The sequence below is a fragment of the Oncorhynchus kisutch genome, linkage group LG9, assembly GCF_002021735.2.
Source record: "Oncorhynchus kisutch isolate 150728-3 linkage group LG9, Okis_V2, whole genome shotgun sequence".
NCBI lineage: Eukaryota > Metazoa > Chordata > Actinopteri > Salmoniformes > Salmonidae > Oncorhynchus > Oncorhynchus kisutch.
The window spans coordinates 41,983,776-41,998,852 of NC_034182.2; the positions used below are offsets into that span (position 1 = coordinate 41,983,776).

At 41.8% G+C, this 15,077-nt stretch overlaps 2 non-coding genes across 2 annotated transcripts; one reads left to right on the forward strand and one right to left on the reverse strand.

Annotated features, from left to right (window-relative positions):
* Positions 1–13,121: 13,121 nt before the first annotated feature.
* On the forward strand, positions 13,122–13,229 carry LOC116375376 (U6 spliceosomal RNA). Its single transcript, XR_004211102.1, has one exon. It is a non-coding gene; the product is annotated as a U6 spliceosomal RNA (small nuclear RNA).
* A 1,318-nt stretch (positions 13,230–14,547) lies between these two features.
* On the reverse strand, positions 14,548–14,655 carry LOC116375375 (U6 spliceosomal RNA). The gene has a single exon (XR_004211101.1). It is a non-coding gene; the product is annotated as a U6 spliceosomal RNA (small nuclear RNA).
* Between the last annotated feature and the right edge of the window lie 422 nt (positions 14,656–15,077).

Genomic DNA, 15,077 nt, shown 5'->3' on the forward strand with positions numbered 1-15,077 from the left:
AGAGAGAGGTCTGATAATATGACAGAGAGATAGAGAGAAGTCTGATAATATGACAGAGAGAGAGAGAGGTCTGATAATATGACAGAGAGAGAGAGGTCTGATAATATGACAGAGAGAGAGAGGTCTGATAATATGACAGAGAGAGAGAGAGGTCTGATAATATGGCAGAGAGAGAGAGGTCTGATAATATGGCAGAGAGAGAGAGGTCTGATAATATGACAGAGAGAGAGGTCTGATAATATGACAGAGAGAGAGAGAGGTCTGATAATATGACAGAGAGAGAGAGGTCTGATAATATGGCAGAGAGAGAGAGAGGTCTGATAATATGGCAGAGAGAGAGAGGTCTGATAATATGACAGAGAGAGAGGTCTGATAATATGACAGAGAGAGAGAGAGGTCTGATAATATGACAGAGAGAGAGAGAGGTCTGATAATATGACAGAGAGAGAGGTCTGATAATATGGCAGAGAGAGAGAGAGGTCTGATAATATGGCAGAGAGAGAGAGAGGTCTGATAATATGACAGAGAGAGAGGTCTGATAATATGACAGAGAGAGAGAGAGGTCTGATAATATGACAGAGAGAGAGAGAGGTCTGATAATATGACAGAGAGAGAGAGGTCTGATAATATGGCAGAGAGAGAGAGAGGTCTGATAATATGACAGAGAGAGAGGTCTGATAATATGGCAGAGAGAGAGAGAGGTCTGATAATATGGCAGAGAGAGAGAGAGGTCTGATAATATGACAGAGAGAGAGGTCTGATAATATGACAGAGAGAGAGAGGTCTGATAATATGGCAGAGAGAGAGAGAGGTCTGATAATATGGCAGAGAGAGAGAGAGGTCTGATAATATGGCAGAGATAGAGAGAGGTCTGATAATATGACAGAGAGAGAGGTCTGATAATATGACAGAGAGAGAGAGAGGTCTGATAATATGACAGAGAGAGAGAGAGGTCTGATAATATGGCAGAGATAGAGGTCTGATAATATGGCAGAGATAGAGAGAGTTCTGATAATATGACAGAGATAGAGAGGTCTGATAATATGACAGAGATAGAGAGAGGTCTGATAATATGGCAGAGATAGAGAGGTCTGATAATATGACAGAGAGAGAGAGAGGTCTGATAATATGACAGAGAGAGAGAGGTCTGATAATATGACAGAGAGAGAGAGGTCTGATAATATGACAGAGAGAGAGAGGTCTGATAATATGACAGAGATAGAGAGGTCTGATAATATGACAGAGATAGAGAGGTCTGATAATATGACAGAGAGAGAGGTCTGATAATATGGCAGAGAGAGAGGTCTGATAATATGACAGAGAGAGAGGTCTGATAATATGGCAGAGAGAGAGGTCTGATAATATGACAGAGAGAGAGGTCTGATAATATGGCAGAGAGAGAGGTCTGATAATATGACAGAGAGAGAGGTCTGATAATATGGCAGAGAGAGAGGTCTGATAATATGACAGAGAGAGAGGTCTGATAATATGGCAGAGAGAGAGGTCTGATAATATGGCAGAGAGAGAGGTCTGATAATATGGCAGAGAGAGAGGTCTGATAATATGGCAGAGAGAGAGGTCTGATAATATGGCAGAGAGAGAGGTCTGATAATATGGCAGAGAGAGAGGTCTGATAATATGGCAGAGAGAGAGGTCTGATAATATGGCAGAGAGAGAGGTCTGATAATATGACAGAGAGAGAGGTCTGATAATATGGCAGAGAGAGAGGTCTGATAATATGACAGAGAGAGAGGTCTGATAATATGCAGAGAGAGAGGTCTGATAATATGACAGAGAGAGAGGTCTGATAATATGACAGAGAGAGAGGTCTGATAATATGACAGAGAGAGAGGTCTGATAATATGGCAGAGAGAGAGGTCTGATAATATGGCAGAGAGAGAGGTCTGATAATATGGCAGAGAGAGAGGTCTGATAATATGACAGAGAGAGAGGTCTGATAATATGGCAGAGAGAGAGGTCTGATAATATGACAGAGAGAGAGGTCTGATAATATGGCAGAGAGAGAGGTCTGATAATATGACAGAGAGAGAGGTCTGATAATATGACAGAGAGAGAGGTCTGATAATATGGCAGAGAGAGAGGTCTGATAATATGACAGAGAGAGAGAGAGGTCTGATAATATGACAGAGATAGAGAGGTCTGATAATATAGCAGAGATAGAGAGAGGTCTGATAATATGACAGAGATAGAGAGGTCTGATAATATGGCAGAGAGAGAGGTCTGATAATATGACAGAGAGAGAGAGGTCTGATAATATGACAGAGAGAGAGGTCTGATAATATGACAGAGAAAGAGAGGTCTGATAATATGACAGAGAGAGAGAGAGAGGTCTGATAATATGACAGAGATAGAGAGGTCTGATAATATGGCAGAGATAGAGAGAGGTCTGATAATATGACAGAGAGAGAGAGGTCTGATAATATGACAGAGAGAGAGAGGTCTGATAATATGACAGAGAGAGAGAGAGGTCTGATAATATGACAGAGAGAGAGAGGTCTGATAATATGGCAGAGATAGAGGTCTGATAATATGGCAGAGATAGAGAGAGTTCTGATAATATGACAGAGATAGAGAGGTCTGATAATATGACAGAGAGAGAGAGAGGTCTGATAATATGACAGAGAGAGAGAGGTCTGATAATATGACAGAGAGAGAGAGGTCTGATAATATGACAGAGATAGAGAGGTCTGATAATATGACAGAGATAGAGAGGTCTGATAATATGACAGAGAGAGAGGTCTGATAATATGGCAGAGAGAGAGGTCTGATAATATGACAGAGAGAGAGGTCTGATAATATGGCAGAGAGAGAGGTCTGATAATATGACAGAGAGAGAGGTCTGATAATATGGCAGAGAGAGAGGTCTGATAATATGACAGAGAGAGAGGTCTGATAATATGGCAGAGAGAGAGGTCTGATAATATGGCAGAGAGAGAGGTCTGATAATATGGCAGAGAGAGAGGTCTGATAATATGGCAGAGAGAGAGGTCTGATAATATGGCAGAGAGAGCGGTCTGATAATATGGCAGAGAGAGAGGTCTGATAATATGGCAGAGAGAGAGGTCTGATAATATGGCAGAGAGAGAGGTCTGATAATATGACAGAGAGAGAGGTCTGATAATATGGCAGAGAGAGAGGTCTGATAATATGACAGAGAGAGAGGTCTGATAATATGACAGAGAGAGAGGTCTGATAATATGGCAGAGAGAGAGGTCTGATAATATGACAGAGAGAGAGGTCTGATAATATGGCAGAGAGAGAGGTCTGATAATATGACAGAGAGAGAGGTCTGATAATATGACAGAGAGAGAGGTCTGATAATATGGCAGAGAGAGAGGTCTGATAATATGACAGAGAGAGAGAGGTCTGATAATATGACAGAGATAGAGAGGTCTGATAATATAGCAGAGATAGAGAGAGGTCTGATAATATGACAGAGATAGAGAGGTCTGATAATATGGCAGAGAGAGAGGTCTGATAATATGACAGAGAGAGAGAGGTCAGATAATATGACAGAGAGAGAGGTCTGATAATATGACAGAGAAAGAGAGGTCTGATAATATGACAGAGAGAGAGAGAGAGGTCTGATAATATGACAGAGATAGAGAGGTCTGATAATATGGCAGAGATAGAGAGAGGTCTGATAATATGACAGAGAGAGAGAGGTCTGATAATATGACAGAGAGAGAGAGGTCTGATAATATGACAGAGAGAGAGAGAGGTCTGATAATATGACAGAGATAGAGAGGTCTGATAATATGGCAGAGATAGAGAGAGGTCTGATAATATGACAGAGATAGAGAGGTCTGATAATATGGCAGAGAGAGAGGTCTGATAATATGGCAGAGAGAGAGGTCTGATAATATGACAGAGATAGAGAGGTCTGATAATATGGCAGAGAGAGAGGTCTGATAATATGGCAGAGAGAGAGGTCTGATAATATGACAGAGATAGAGAGAGGTCTGATAATATGATAGAGAGAGAGGTCTGGTAATATGACAGAGATAGAGAGGTCTGATAATATGATAGAGAGAGAGGTCTGGTAATATGACAGAGATAGAGAGGTCTGATAATATGACAGAGAGAGAGAGAGGTCTGATAATATGGCAGAGAGAGAGGTCTGATAATATGACAGAGAAAGAGAGGTCTGATAATATGACAGAGATATAGAGGTCTGATAATATGACAGAAAGAGAGAGAGGTCTGATAATATGACAGAGAGAGAGGTCTGATAATATGACAGAGAAAGAGAGGTCTGATAATATGACAGAGATAGAGAGGTCTGATAATATGACAGAGAGAGAGAGGTCTGATAATATGACAGAGAGAGAGAGGTCTGATAATATGACAGAGAGAGAGAGGTCTGATAATATGACAGAGAGAGAGGTCTGATAATATGACAGAGAGAGAGAGGTCTGATAATATGACAGAGAGAGAGAGGTCTGATAATATGACAGAAAGAGAGGTCTGATAATATGACAGAGATAGAGAGGTCTGATAATATGACAGAAAGAGAGGTCTGATAATATGACAGAGAAATGCAGACCGAAAAACTTGCAGAAAAAGACCAAAAGAATGTGGGAGAGAAATAGAGAGGGAGAGAGAGAGAGAGAGGGGGAGAGGGTAGTTTTAAATGGAGGGTAGTAGACTGAACATTGGAATGTTTTCCAGATACAATATCTATGCAAGGATATTGTCTGAGTATGTTGTTGTAGGAGGCAGACACTGTAGGAGGCAGACACTGTAGGAGGCAGACACTGTAGGAGTAGGTGATTGTATAAAAAGATGGCTGTTTCCCAAATGGGACCCTGTTCCATATTTTAGTGACCGGAAATGTTTCTCTGAAATAGGTAAACACGAGTGCTGGTAAATATGTTTGCGGGGTACGGGATGTCACCTTCAGCGACGGGACATCGGACGCCATCGGACGCCACCATTTAGGATCTGCTCTTTTGAGACAGAGGAGAAGAGGAGGGCAAAGAAAAGACAGGATGCTGGAGATGAAAGACAAAAACAGAGCATGTGTATTCCTCTTTATATCTCGTCTTCCACGGAACGGACGGAGAACCAGAGTTCCGTTCTCCACCAACTGAAGGAGAGGAGTAGATGGAACATTCTGGAAACAGCTCAACATGCTATGGATAGACATGGACACTGAGCATCCAATCATCTGAGAGTGCCATCATGAACCAGTTCTTCTATAAACTGTGTGTGTGTGTGTGTGTGTTCACAGTCACCTCTACAGATAGGAGGCTATCTATTTTCCATCACACTGGACCCCCGTCTTCTTCAGCCAACAACCCAGCGCAGCAAAACAAAATGGAGGATATCAAATCTTTCCTCTATGACCTCCTATAGCCTTGTTATCACTGTCTGCCTGCTTGGCGTCTCACATTACACCCTATTTCCTGAGTAGTGCACTACGTTTGACCAGAGGCTTTATAGGACAGCCCTATGTGTATGTATACTGCCCTTTATATGGTATGTGGCCCTGGTCAAAAGTAGGGCACTACATTGGGAATAGGGCACCATCACTCACTCGGAGTGACCCGGAGTTCGAGGTGAGGAACTGGGCTTGAGTTACAAGCAGCTCCCTCTCTCTCTCCCTCTCTCTCTCTCTCTCTCTCTCTCTCTAGTTCTCTCTCTAGTTCTCTAGTTCTCTCTCTAGTTCTCTGTCTCTCTGTGTCTCTCTGTCTCTGTCTCTCTGTCTGTCTCTGTCTCTCTCTCTGTCTGTCTCTCTCTCTCTCTGTCTCTCTCTCTCTCTCTCTCTCTCTCCAACCTCCCCGTGGCAGTAATCAACGGTATGTATGGTTGGATTACTGGATCCTTGTGGTTTCTACGACGATCTGAGCTGGTCCCGGTGCGCGGGCTATGATCCTAGCTCCACCAATGTTTAGCCAACGAGGGAGAGAGAATTACATTCTACTAAATGACAAACTTGACCGCAAACAGAGGATGACCTGTTTTTTTTCAGCGTGTGGTCCTTGCTCACACACACTGAGCCTTTGATTTGGTGTCGTCTCTGTCTTTTTCTGAGAACAGTGGCAAGATAAATCACACACACATATACGTGCATTCCCATGAGATCACCACTTGTCCAAGCACACTGGTCGCCACGCACACTGGTCGCCACGCACACTGGTCGCCCTGTACGTGTGCAGGCAACATTGGTTCCATTTTGTCGCTATGCTGTCGGGAATGTCGTTGTGTTGCAGTACGAATGTTGACAGGTTGACAATTATATTATTACTATGATGGAAGACAATCTTCGAATCACACCCTATTCCCTAGACAAACAGGACACTACTTTCTGGCCAGGGTGGCACCCTGTTCCCTAGACAAACAGGGCACTACTTTCTGGCCAGGGTGGCACCCTGTTCCCTAGACAAACAGGGCACTACTTTCTGGCCAGGGTGGCACCCTGTTCCCTAGACAAACAGGGCACTACTTTCTGGCCAAGGTGACACCCTGTTCCCTAGACAAACAGGGCACTACTTTCTGGCCAGGGTGGCACCCTGTTCCCTAGACAAACAGGGCACTACTTTCTGGCCAAGGTGACACCCTGTTCCCTAGACAAACAGGGCACTACTTTCTGGCCAGGGTGGCACCCTGTTCCCTAGACAAACAGGGCACTACTTTCTGGCCAAGGTGACACCCTGTTCCCTAGACAAACAGGGCACTACTTTCTGGCCAGGGTGGCACCCTATTCCCTAGACAAACAGGGCACTACTTTCTGGCCAGGGTGGCACCCTGTTCCCTAGACAAACAGGGCACTACTTTCTGGCCAGGGTGGCACCCTGTTCCCAAGGCTTCTGAACTTTCTAATTTCCACTTTTAAATGTAAGACTTGATTTTTCCCTTACGAAAATGTTTTATCAACCCTTTTAAAAAATGTCCATTAATTATAATCCACAAGGTTTATTTTCCTGTTGTAGCAAACTGGCTCAAATTAAGATGCAACATCTGTATTCCTCATCTAGGGAATAGGGTTCTAGGGAATAGGGCACATGAGGAATAGGGCTCTAGGGAATAGGGTACATGAGGAATAGGGTTCTAGGGAATAGGCTACATGAGGAATAGGGTTCTAGGGAATAAGGTTCTAGGGAATAGGGTACATGAGGAATAGGGTTCTAGGGAATAGGCTACATGAGGAATAGGGTTCTAGGGAATAGGGTACATGAGGAATAGGGTTCTAGGGAATAGGCTACATGAGGAATAGGGTTCTAGGGAATAAGGTTCTAGGGAATAGGGTACATGAGGAATAGGGTTCTAGGGAATAGGCTACATGAGGAATAGGGTTCTAGGGAATAGGGTACATGAGGAATAGGATTCTAGGGAATAGGCTACATGAGGAATAGGGTTCTAGGGAATAGGGTACATGAGGAATAGGGTTCTAGGGAATATGGTACATGAGGAATAGGGTTCTAGGGAATAGGGTACATGAGGAATAGGGTTTAGGGTACCATTGACCTGGTCTTTGTAATGTCTCTGATGGGTTTATGACACTGTATCCAGTAACACTCTCCAGTCATTGTAACAGTCCAGTGCTGTCCACATCACTATTTTGTCTAAACATGAGGATGTGTTAGCCAGGATGACACCGAGGTGTGTCAGTTCTGAGGGGAGAAAAAGGGGCAGTTATGGCCGAAAGAGTTTGGCCAACTTGGATGAAGATTTTGAGTTTTTAACGGACGCCATGTCAAACCCCAAAAAGCACCAAGTCAAAACTATTCCTCCTGATATTTTAAACTGTTATTATTCTGCTCTATATAGGATACTATTAATGATAGTGCTGTTATTACTACTACTACTGGTCATTACCATCCTGGATATTACTTCTACTACTGGTCATTACCATCCTGAATATTACTTCTACTACTGGTCACTACCATCCTGAATATTACTTCTACTACTGGTCATTGCCATCATGGAATGACCAGTAGTAGAAGTAATATCCAGGATGGTAATGACCAGTAGTATAAGTAATATCCAGCATGGTAATGACCAGTAGTATAAGTAATATCCAGGATGGTAATGACCAGTAGTAGAAGTAATATCCAGATTTTAAGATTATTTTGACCAGGTTGGTTTCCACTAATCTCCAAACCAAATCTTGTGTGTGCTGACCAGCTAGTTGGTTTGGGTAACTGTCTTTCATGACTCACGAGACATCAGGTTACTACTGATCTAGGTAAAAGATAAAATGGCTGAAATGAAATGGTCAGCAGCAGCTTTTCCTATGGAATGAATGGATGGTTCAACACTACAATATACAGTATTAACTTTAATACCCAACGGTATCAACACTTATATTCACACAAACTAAAGCTCTTCTATATATTTCTGATAATAAATGTAATTTCATGATTATGCTACTATACCTCTGATATCAATGATGTTGGTGTTGACAACGATGTTGGTGATGTCAATGATGTTGGCGATGTCAATGATGTTGGTGATGTCAATGATGTTGGTGATGTCAATGATGTTGATGACAACGATGTTGGTGATGACAACGATGTTGATGATGTCAATGATGTTGGTGATGTCAATGATGTTGGTGATGTTGGTGATGTCAATGATGTTGATGACAACGATGTTGGTGATGACAATGATGTTGATGATGTCAATGATGTTGGTGATGTCAATGATGTTGGTGATGTTGGTGATGTCAATGATGTTGATTACAACGATGTTGGTGATGTCAATGATGTTGGTGATGTCAATGATGTTGGTGATGTCAATGATGTTGATGACAACGATGTTGGTGATGTCAACGATGTTGGTGATGTCAATGATGTTGGTGTTGACAACGATGTCAATGATGTCAATGATGTTGGTGATGTCAATGATGTCAATGATGTTGGTGATGTCAATGATGTTGGTGTTGACAACGATGTTGGTGATGTCAATGATGTTGATGATGACAACGATGTTGGTGATGACAACGATGTTGGTGATGACAATGATGTTGGTGATGGTGTTGTCAACGATGTTGGTGATGACAACGATGTTGGTGATGACAACGATGTTGGTGATGACAACGATGTTGGTGATGACAATGATGTTGGTGATGTTGGTGATGACAATGATGTTGGTGATGTTGGTGATGACAACGATGTTGGTGATGACAACGATGTTGGTGATGACAACGATGTTGGTGATGACAACGATGTTGGTGATGACAACGATGTTGGTGATGACAACGATGTTGGTGATGACAACGATGTTGGTGATGACAACGATGTTGGTGATGACAACGATGTTGGTGATGACAACGATGTTGGTGATGACAACGATGTTGGTGATGACAACGATGATTGTTACCAATAATAAAGGCAACCTGCTTAATATACCAGGATATAATTGCTTTGCCTTGTGGTTATTCACACATCAATCAAACTGTATTAGTCACATGCGCCGAACACAACAAGTGTAGACTTCACAGTGAAATGATTACTTACAAGCCCTTAACCAACAGTGCAGTTCAAGAAGAAGAAAATATTTACCAAGTAGACTAAAATAAGAAGTCACACAATAAGAATAACAATAACGAGGCTACATACAGGGGGCAGCGGTACCGAGTCGATGTGCAGGGGTACAGGCTAGTTGAGGTAATCTGTACATACACAGTTGAAGTCTGAAGTTTACAAACACTTAGGTTGGAGTCATTAAAACTCTGTTTTCAACCACTCCACAAACTTCTTGTTAACAAACTATAGTTCTGGCAAGTCATTTAGGACATCTACTTTGTGCATGACACAAGGAATTTTTCCAGCAATTGTTTACAGACAGATTATTTCAATTATAATTCACTGTATCACAATTCCAGTTGGTCAGAAGTTTACATACACTAGGATGACTGCCTTTAAACAGCTTGGAAAATTCCAGAAAATGATGTCATGGCTTTAGAAGCTTCTGATAGGCTAATTGATGTCATTTGAGTCAATTGGAGGTGTATCTGTGGATGTACAGGTCAAGGCCAACCTTCAAACTCAGTGCCTCTTTGCTTGACATCATGGGAAAATCTAAAGAAATCAGCCAAGACCTCAGAAAACAATTGTAGACCTCAACGAGTCTGGTTCTTCCTTGGGAGCAATTTCCAAACGCCTGAAGGTACCACGTTCATCTGTACAAACAATAGTATGCAAGTATAAACACCATGGGACCACGCAGCCGTCATACCGCTCAGGAAGGAGACGTGTTCTGTCTCCTGGAGATGAACGTAATTTTGTGCGAAAAGTGCAAATCAATCCCAGAACAACAGCAGAGGACCTTGTAAAGATATTGGAGGAAACAGGTACAAAAGTATTTATATCAACAGTAAAATGAGTCCCATATCGACATAACCTGAAAGGCCGCTCAGCAAGGAAGAAGCCACTGCCCCAAAACCGCCATAAAAAAGTCAGACTACGGCTTGCAACTGCACATGGGGACAAAGATTGTACTTTTTGGAGAAATGTCCTCTGGTCTGATGAAACAAAAATAGAACTGTATGGCCTTAATGACCATCGTCATGTTTGGAGGAAAAATGGGGAGGCTTGCAAGCCGAAAAACACCATCCCAACCGTGAAGCACGGGGGTGGCAGCATCATGTTGTGGGGGTGCTTTGCTGCAGGAGGGACTGGTGCACTTCACAAAATAGATGGCATCATGAGGTAGGGAAATTATGTGGGTATATTGAAGCAACATCTCAAGACATCAGTCAGGAAGTTAAAGCTTGGTCGCAAATGGGTCTTCCAAATGAACAATGACCCAAGCATACTTCCAAAGTTGTGGTAAAATGGCTTAAGGACAACAAAGTCAAGGTATTGGAATGGCCATCACAAAGCCCTGTCCTCAATCCTATAAAAGAATGTGCGAGCAAGGAGGCCTACAAACCTGACTCAGTTACATCAGCTCTGTCAGGAATAATGGGCCAAAAGTCACCCAACTTATTGTGGGAAGCTTGTGGAAGGCTACCTGAAACGTTGGACCCAAGTTAAACATATTTAAAGGCAATGCTACCAAATACTAATTGAGTGTATGTAAACTTCTGACCCACTGGGAATGTGATGAAATAAATAAAAGCTGAAATAAATCATTCCCTCTACTATTATTCTGACATTTCACATTCTTAAAATAAAGTGGTGATCCTAACTGACCAAAGTAAGACAGGACTTGCTTGCTACTGTTGTTGAAAAAGCCATAATTAGCCATCTGTGGCCATGCATCTCCCTTCAGACTAGCTAGATTAGACGGCTTCGCTCGGACGTGTGTGAGTCGTGAGTTATAACGTGTTACCTGCCCACCATGATCATTACCATCCTGAATATTACTTCTACTACTGGTCATTACCATCCTGAATATTACTTCTACTACTGGTCATTACCATCCTGAATATTACTTCTACTACTGGTCATTACCATCCTGAATATTACTTCTACTACTGGTCATTACCATCCTGAATATTACTTCTACTACTGGTCATTACCATCCTGAATATTACTTCTACTACTGGTCATTACCATCCTGAATATTACTTCTACTACTGGTCATTACCATCCTGAATATTACTTCTACTACTGGTCATTACCATCCTGAATATTACTTCTACTACTGGTCATTACCATGCTGGATATTACTTCTACTACTGGTCCTTACCATCCTGAATATTACTCTACTACTGGTCATTACCATCCTGAATATTACTTCTACTACTGATCATTACCATCCTGAATATTACTTCTACTACTGATCATTACCATCCTGAATATTACTTCTACTACTGGTCATTACCATCCTGAATATTACTTCTACTACTGGTCATTACCATCCTGAATATGACTTCTACTACTGGTCATTACCATCCTGGATATTACTTCTACTACTGGTCATTACCATGCTGGATATTACTTCTACTACTGGTCATTGCCATCCTGAATATTACTTCTACTACTGGTCATGACCGCTGCCTTATTCCTTACTGCTCTAATCGGAAAGTGCAAACAACCTTTATGAGACCTATCTATTTTGGAGTCTTGTCAGAGTTTCTGCTTTCAACATTGTATTCGAATATATTAGTCAGGGAAACATGGTAGGTGTGTTTAAAAACAGAAAAAAATGTTTTTATTGTTTAACCCGTTAGACCAGTGGAGAATAAGTTCTCATTTACAAATGCGACCTGGCCAGGTACTGACTTACAACTGCGACCTATTTTGTGGGGGGACATAGAGACACGCAACGCTGTCGAAAAATAGGAATGAATCCCAACTTGAGGCTTAAATGCCTCGGTTTAGGATTTCTATCGGTTTATTTCTACCTTTTTCTTCTCCAGTATTCTGATTGTGTTACCTACACACCTGGAACAGATGCTATTTAGGTTTATGGGACATTTTAAACACTGCCTCTTATTTCTTGTTTTATTTGAACATGGTTGTATTTTGTTCTAAATTGTAGGACTGTGATGTCAAACGTGACAAATTCATAACATTTCTCTGGCAAGGTGTTTCGTAGGTTCAATGGAACAGCTCTTATCAGTCCTCTGCACCGCGCCCCCAAGTCTTATTTGAGGGGAATGGAGCTCCATCTGGTGGAGGAAAGCAGTACTGCACCAGCGGACGACAAAGAGGACCGGCTTTAAATTGAAACAAATCCAAGATGGCGACTTGTGTGAGTATTGAGCACAAATGTATTTTGGTTTATTTCCCCCCCTTGTTGGTAAGATTTTCTGCTGTTTTAAAAAATTGAAAGTTCAACAGACACACACTAAGCCCAAGTCCTCTCAGCTCTGAGTAGAAGTGGTTACTAGATACAGTTTTCGGCCCAGTTTAGTTTATACCAGCCTAGCATAGACTGATGAGGGAAGAGAGGAGGGGGAAACCACACCAGTCACAGCACGGCCCCGCTACTCTCCATAACCCCCAGCCTGCTCTGCTGCTCGGTAAAAGGCAACTGATAGCAGCTTTTAGATGGTAGATCAGAGAGCTCTGTGTGTATAGAGTTGTGTTAATTGTTTTAAGCATATTTGTGTCTTATCAGGGTGTTTCCAGCGTATAGCCGTGAATGAGACTGCTAATCTAGACTGGTCCTAGAAATGATGTCTGTTAAAACTGACTATTGTTCTGGCTTCGGCAGCACATATATTAAAATTGGAATGATACAGAGAAGATTAGCATGGCCCCTTGTGCAAAGATGACACGTAAAATCGTGAAGCGTTCCCAATTTTGTCCCTCTTGGGTGTAGTTTTGTCTTTTTCAGACCTTATTAAACTTTGTTTACTCTATTCATTGTGTGGTGGAGAAAGCAGGCACTTCGTGTGGCTGTTGGCTACCTCTAGTGGTCATGTTGGGTAAGTGCAACAGGACTGCTGAACTAAACACAAAGTCAGACAGCTGTGTCCCTATTGACAGGATATTGTTCACGAGTGGAGCTTGTGCCACCAGGATTTAGCAAATTCAAGGGGAGGTATTTTCTACAAAGGATGAATATATTTGTCGACCCGGTATGGAATCCTGACACGGCTGCTTTATTTAGCCTTGAATCGTTGTTTTTGTAATGAATTATTTTACCGTGAGAACCTGTCACTTTTTGTCAAGTCGCTCACCCTCGTCAGGATTCGAACTTGTAGAAGGTTTGTCTAAAAATGTTTAAACCTAGTGTCACAATGTTTCCATGGTAACTAAATTAACATTTTCTTGAAAACTTCATTAAATGAGGTACTTGTCCTCAGTGGTTGAAATAACACCACTACCAAAACTAAAGGTATATTTTGTGTAAACAATATAAAGGGCATACTCATAATAAATATTGATATATTTTATTTAATCGATTCTTTCTCTAGTAGATACCAATTACACATTATATAAATGTTATTTCATAGAAAAACAGAAGCTCAAAAGTCTGGGTCAGGGACAAGGACAAGGGCAAAACAGTGGCATTTAGGTATAAAATGCATCTGAAAAGTAGCTATAAATACTTGGTGTTAAAGTCTGGGGTAATTGTAGAGAATATTAAAGAATATTAACTTTTAATCAAAACCCCCAAATTGACTCGGAGACATACAAGTGCCCGTAGTCTCAAAATCACCCATAAACAAGATGAAACTCCTGTGGTGTTTAGGCTTAAACACATTTAGACAACCCTTCTACAAGTTCGAATCCTGACGAGGGTGAGCGACTTGACAAAAAGTGACAGGTTCTCACGGTAAAATAATTCATTACAAAAACAACGATTCAAGGCTAAATAAAGCAGCCGTGTCAGGATTCCATACCGGGTCGACAAATATATTCATCCTTTGTAGAAAATACCTCCCCTTGAATTTGCTAAATCCTGGTGGCACAAGCTCCACTCGTGAACAATATCCTGTCAATAGGGACACAGCTGTCTGACTTTGTGTTTAGTTCAGCAGTTCTGTTGCACTTACCCAACATGACCACTAGAGGTAGCCAACAGCCACACGAAGTGCCTGCTTTCTCCACCACACAATGAATACAGTAAACAATGTTTAATAAGGTCTGAAAAAGACAAAACTACACCCAAGAGGGACAAAATTGGGAACGCTTCACGATTTTGCGTGTCATCTTTGCACAAGGAGCCATGCTAATCTTCTCTGTATCATTCCAATTTTAGTATATGTGCTGCCGAAGCCAGCACAAATAGTCATTCTTAGCAGACATAATTTATAGGACTAGTCTAGATTAGCAGTCTCATTCACGGTTATACTCTGGAAACACCGTGATAAGACTCAAATATGCTTAAAACAATCAACACAACTCTATACACACAGAGCTCTCTGATGTACCATCTAAAAGCTGCTAATAGTTGCCTTTTACCGAGCAGCAGAGCAGGCTGGGGGTTATGGAGAGTAGCGGGGGCCGTGCTGTGACTGGTGTGGTTTCCCCCTCCTCTCTTCCCTCATCAGTCTATGCTAGGCTGGTAGAAACTAAACTGGGCCGAAATCTGTATCTAGTAACCACTTCTACTCAGAGCTGAGAGGACTTGGGCTTAGTCTGTTGAACTTTCAAATTTTTGAAAACAGCAGAAAATCTTACCAACAAGAGGGGAAACTAAACTAA